The sequence below is a fragment of the Sminthopsis crassicaudata genome, chromosome 6 (assembly GCF_048593235.1).
Source record: "Sminthopsis crassicaudata isolate SCR6 chromosome 6, ASM4859323v1, whole genome shotgun sequence".
Taxonomy (NCBI): domain Eukaryota; kingdom Metazoa; phylum Chordata; class Mammalia; order Dasyuromorphia; family Dasyuridae; genus Sminthopsis; species Sminthopsis crassicaudata.
Window position 1 is genome coordinate 190,475,062 of NC_133622.1, and position 5,890 is coordinate 190,480,951.

At 48.4% G+C, this 5,890-nt stretch overlaps 1 long non-coding RNA gene across 2 annotated transcripts; it reads right to left on the reverse strand.

Annotated features, from left to right (window-relative positions):
* Nucleotides 1–285: 285 nt before the first annotated feature.
* On the reverse strand, nt 286–5,617 carry LOC141546985 (uncharacterized). 2 transcript variants are annotated; one of them, XR_012483482.1, is made up of 4 exons: nt 4,642–5,617; nt 2,271–2,337; nt 1,092–1,241; nt 286–548 (listed from the first exon to the last, which is right to left on the reverse strand). It is a non-coding gene; the product is annotated as an uncharacterized LOC141546985 (long non-coding RNA). The 2 variants fall into 2 exon arrangements; XR_012483481.1 differs by having other exon boundaries at nt 1,067–1,241; nt 4,642–5,616.
* Between the last annotated feature and the right edge of the window lie 273 nt (nt 5,618–5,890).

Below are 5,890 nucleotides of genomic sequence, written 5' to 3' on the forward strand. Positions count from 1 at the left end.
GATAATGAATATAAAATGTTTTGTAAAAGCTCTGAAGCATCTTGTAAACAGTGAAATGTCTTCTACATTGTATAGCACCTTGTAAACTCTGAAGTGCTTTATAAAATGGCTTAGTGTCTTGTAAATGGCAAAGTGATTTGTAAATACTGAAACACCTTGTAAACTGTGAAGTTTGCTCTATACACGAGAGATTATGATGGATCAGGATTTTCTGTTCTTAACCTATTTCCTTTAGAAATCCAATAAGAAACATTTCCCTTTGCCCTTTCCCCAATTACAGAGGCATTTCTGCTGTTTTCCAAGGCCTTTGTTTTGAGAACAGTTTTCTGGTTGGTTTGTTGTAGTTTTTTTCTGTTTCTCTTCTTCCAATTATCCATCCGTGGAGTTTGAATCTCTTTTTTGTTTAGATATGTTGTCACTTTCAGGGGACTGGCCTTTTTAATCACCACCTCTTCAGGCCCCAGGGAAAGCTTCCAATCTGATGAACATTTGTCCTACAGGCTCCTCTTACGGGAATATCCTGAAGGGATGGCGGGCAGGAGTACACACTGTGGAGGAGAAACAGATGGGGACATGGGACAACCTTTCTCGATGCAATGGGAAAGGGGCCCAACCTGCCACGCTGCTGCCTGCAGGGAGCTGCTGCTTGTCCACTGGGCAGCAGGGGCTTGCAGGAACCTGGACTCTTGGGCAGGGCTCAGAGCCAGACTCACAGGACTGGACTCTAGGACTGTGATGTCTTCTATAGCCTGCCCTAGCACCAGATGGTCCCACACTCTGAATATGGTGTAGACAAGTGACTGAACCTAAGTAAATCCTCCTCCTGTTCCCTTTGCCTCCCTCAGTCCCCTCACTTATCAGCAGTAGCTCTTGCCTATCATCCATTGATGGAACCCATCCCCGCCATGACCCTTGTCATATCCCAGCCTCCCTCCCCCATTGTTTTAGGATCTTTCTCCATTCCACCTCTCTCAGGGCATTGCTTGGGAGGAGGAACCCAAATAGAGGAATGAATGCAGAGGTTCCTTCTATTTTCCCGAAGATCATGCCCTTGACTTTGAATTACCTTGGGGATCCCAAAGTTCTCTTACTTCTTCTTTTGAAATCCTTCTATTGCTGCCAGATTTATCTTCTCATCCCTGAATACTCTTTTTGAATTCTTTCCATTGCTGCCAGATTCCTCTTCTCATTCTTGAATACTCTTTTGAAATCCTTCCATTGCTGCCAGATTAGTCTTTTCCCTGAATACCCCATATATCCACAGCTTATTCCTTTTCAGGATTCACAATGTTCACCCAACCTGGATTATCTTCCCCTCTCCCTTTCTTCCATCCCCCTTACTGCTCTCCCTCTCTCCCTTTCCCCTCTTCCCCCATATCTCAATCCTGCCCCTATTCCAGAAGCAGAATAACTTGTAATAGAAAGAACCCCAGGATGAGGGACCAGGAGACTTGGTTACTAACCATGGCTCTGCTGCTTCTTAAAATAATGTGGACTTGGGCCACTTTTTCACCACCTCTGGGACTCAACTTCCCCATAGGGGAAATGGGGATAGTGGAGTCTTTGATAAGGTACTATGATCCTCACAATTACCCTCTGAGGTGGGATAGGGGCAAGTAAATTATCCCTACTTTTCACATGGAGAACCTAAGACCCAGATTGGAAAGTTGACACAACTTTCTGCAAAGTCACTCAGCTACTAAGGGTCAGATCCAGGATTCAAATCCAGATTATCCTGTTTCAGTAACTTCCCTGCTTGATATTCCATTCCCTGCCTCACAGATTTGTAAAACACTGGAAATGTGAGTCATCACTGGTGTTATTATTATGTTATTATAAAACAATATTGTTATACATGGCACTAATACAAATAATATAAACAAACATAAATAATATAAATTAATGTACATCACTATATGTTATAATATTAGCATTGTTATTATTGTTGTGTTACTACACGGGCAGAAGGAAGTCTGACACATTTGTTCTGAGAAGTACTGGGACAGGATAATAAACTAGGAACAATTTTTTTCTCTGTTGTTGTTAAAAATAGGATTGGGCTCGACTTGGGTAAGTTAAGCATAGAGGCAGAGGCATGACCTAAATGAGCATTGTCCTACTTGGGTGTCCGGCCAATGAGCCCCACAGGAAATATGGTTTCTTTGCCGAGACCCCCCTCAGAGAGAGCCATGAAAACTTTCCTCAGAATCCCGGGGGATAGCTAATTTCCTTAAAAAATACATGATGTAATAGGAAGAAATCCAACTTACCTTTTGTTTGCCAGAAGAACCAACTGTAACTCATCACAGGCCAGCTGTTTACAAAGTCTTAGAAATTCTGCAAGGAAATAAATGTCTAATTGTTTTTTTTTTTTTTTTTGCCAGAGATCTGTGTATGTGTGCACGTGTACACGTATGCGTGTATGTGTGCACCGTACACATGTGTTTGTGTGCACACACATGTAAATATACATGTGGACACACATGCATGCATAAAGACACAATGCATCTCTGTGCACATGGGTGGGTTTGTGTGCAATGCATGTGCACAGACATGTATGCACGGTGGGTCTGTGTGCACAATGCAACTATGCATGTTTTTACATGTGTTTGTGCACCTATGCACATGTGCATGTCTCTCTCGGCATGTGTATGTGTTTGTGTGCAGGGCACCTGTATGCATGTATCTGTGTGCACACGGGCATGTGTGTTTGGGCAGTGCACAAACATGGATTTGTGTGCATGTCCCTGTGTGTGTGCGTGCATGTGTGTGCAATTGTGTTTGGGAAAGGGTGTGTGTGTGTTGTGGGGGACCTGGGGGTGGGGATGACCTATTTAGATCTTACCCTTCCACCCCATGTGTCCATCATGTCTGCTGCAGCTATATATAGTTCTATTTAAGACTTTTAAAGAAGTGTCCTAGTATCCTAAAGTCCTGGAGCTTAGAGGCCATGCACTAGAGACTCTTAGGATCCTAGTGTGAGGGGGTGGGGTAGGGGGCAGGGGAGCCCCCTCTCAGGAGGGGGGTCCCTGTAAACTCTCATCCTATTACAGGATCAGGAAGACAATCTCCCTTTGTTCTGTAGGGAAGACCACAGAGGTGTCCCCCCCCCCCCACTTCTCTCCTCTCCCCAGACTGTAAAGGGCCAAAGTGGAGATTTACACTCTTGTACTTCCTTCCTCTTCAGTTTAGGGCACTTTTCCCCTGACTCATTGCCTCCTAGGGTGGTAATAGGGGCGGTCCCAGAAGACTCACATGGGGGTCAATGTGTGTCCATGTACTTCTCAGGAGTGTCTCATGTGCTTGGAGCCTAGATTCAGCTCTAATGTGAGGGAAGAGGAGGAGGAGGAGGGGAGAAAGAAAAGAGAAGAGGAGGAAGAGGGGAGAAAGAAGAAGAGGAAAAGAGGGGGAAAGAGAGGAGAGGAAGAGAAGCAATGAGAAGGAAGAAGAGGAAAAGAGGGAGAAAAAGAGAAAAAGAAGAGGCAAAGAGAAAGAGGAGAAGAGTAAGACAAGGAAGAGGAGGAGAGGGATGAAGAGAAGAGGAAAAGGAGGGTAAGGAAGAAGAGGAGAAGAGGAAAAGGATAAGAATAGGATAACAAGAGGAGGAAGGGGAGGAGGAAGGGGAGAGGAGGGAGATAAAAGGAGGACAAGGAAGAGGAGGAAAAGAAGAGGAATAGGAGAAGAGGCAGAGAAAGAGGAAAAGAGGAAGAAGAGGAAGGGGTAGGAAAAAGAGAAAGAGGAGGAGGAGGAGGAAAAGCAGGGGAGGAAGAGAAGAGGAAGAGGACAAAAAAGAGGAGATGGATAAGGAAGAGGAGAAGAGAAAGATGACAAAGAAGAAGGAACTTTTTCCTCTTAGGCACTTCCCAGTTCATTTGGAGAAATCTCTCTCTTTCCCTTTTTTTTTCCCCCTCTCCTTCCCTTTATCTCTTTTCTTCTAGAACAAGGCAAACATTTAGGAGACAAGCCCCAAACAAATGGTAAAAATCAGCTCCTATTTTATTCTATAAATAGGGCCCAGGAAGCCTTCCAGGCCCGCTTGGTCCCCAGGGTCCTCTCTCTTTGGCTTTCTGAGGCCCAGCTTCCCAGCTTTTCCCCCTAGCCCTTGCTTGTGTTAACCTCACAATTGGCCCCTGAAGTACGCCGAGACGACGGGTAACCTGCTGGGCTGGGCCCTCCTCCCCGATGGCTAGTGCGGCCCCATTGCCCAGACTGTGCCATTATTCAGCGGTCTGACCTAAGTGACAAAGCCTGAGTGTAACTCCAGACTTTCCTCTATACCACGGTCATCTAGGCCTGTTTTCTCCTTCCCCAGAGTTTCCAAGAGCACTTTCTGGCCTGGATTTTTCTTATCACAACATTTGACTTTATCATAACCTGTATAAATGTTATATATTTCTCCCTGACCACCTCACATCAACTTCCTGAGGGCAGACCCCGAATACTTTGTTTTTTAAGAATGACAATCATCTATTTCAGGTCATTTTGTGCTGAGAACTCTCAGAGAAGGTTTGCGCATCCAGGGGCCTTAGAGTGCGCTCACCTGGTATCACCTGGGGAGGACAGAGTTGTGGGCAGGCCCGGTGGGCCTGTGCAGTGGGGTTGCCCGGGGCCCCCTCCCCCCGAGGCTGCCCGCATCCTCACCTTCCTATCTTGCCAGATCCCAAGACTTGGCCGACCACGCCCAGTGTGTTCTGCCAGAGTCTTTTCTTGGGTACACAGGTGTGCCAAGGAGAGCCAGCTCTCCCAGTCAGTGGGAGTGTGGGCGGGAGACCACATAGACATCCTTGGTTCTGTGCCGTTGTTTGTTGGGCATACGGACTGACTGGGACAAGCAGCTGCACGAGCATTTGGTGCATCTGCTGCTGCAGCTTTTGCTGCCTTTGCTTCCTCTGCTGTCGCATTCGTAGGTGTTGACGCAGATTTGTCGAGGTGGGCATGGGCACGGGCACGGGCACGGGCATGGGCTTGGGCTTGGGCTTGGGCTGAGGCTAGGCCCTAGGCTTGGGCCTGGGCTTGGGGTCGGGCTCGGGCACAGACTCGGGGTCGGGCTCGGGCACGGGCTTGCACATGGGCTTGCACACTGGCTTGCACATGGGCTCGCGCATGGGCTTGTGCACGGACTTAGGCACGGGCTTGGGCACAGGTTTGGGCATAGGCATAGACACGGGCAAGGGTTAGGGCACGGGCATGGGTAAGGGCACGGGCATGGGCATATGCACGGGTCTGCGCACGGGCTCTGGCTCTGGGTCGGGCTCTGGCTCTGGGTCGGGCTCATGGTCGGGCTCGGACTCGGACCCGGGCCTTGGCGCTGACGCTGACGCTTATACTTGCAGGAGTAGGTGTGCGTCTCAGTGACGGTATAGAATGGCTTGGAGGGGTTAAATGTGGTGCAAATCGTCATCTTCATCATCTTGTAGTTTCCCTGTGTGTGGGCCTGTAGACCGCGTTCAAAGGTTAAAGGTTTTGATTTGGTGAATTAATTGGAAGCTCTATCTTTTTTTGGTGTCCGTGGTGGATGGAGCCTCCCTGAGTGTTTTTGAGAGGCCCAAGTGGAGTGTTGCCAGGGGGCCCTGAGCCCTGGGACTAAATAGCATCAGGGGAGGGCCTGTAAAAGGGGAGACCATTGTTACCACATCCTATCTTATTTCACTCCCTAGGGTGGGGGAGGGGGGAGAGCATCATCACCAAGGGCACCAATGAGAGCCTTTCTTTCTTGTCCAGAGACCCAGACCTCAGGAAAGGTTCACCAAGCAGGACATCTGGGCCCCTTCCCTCTTCCCCCTTTCCAGGGATTTCAATGGGCTTCTCTCCGGACCGGGCTGGGGGCTGAAGTTGGGGATGGATTCACAGAAGGAAGACCAGGGTGGGAAGAAGGGGGAGTCCCATCAGC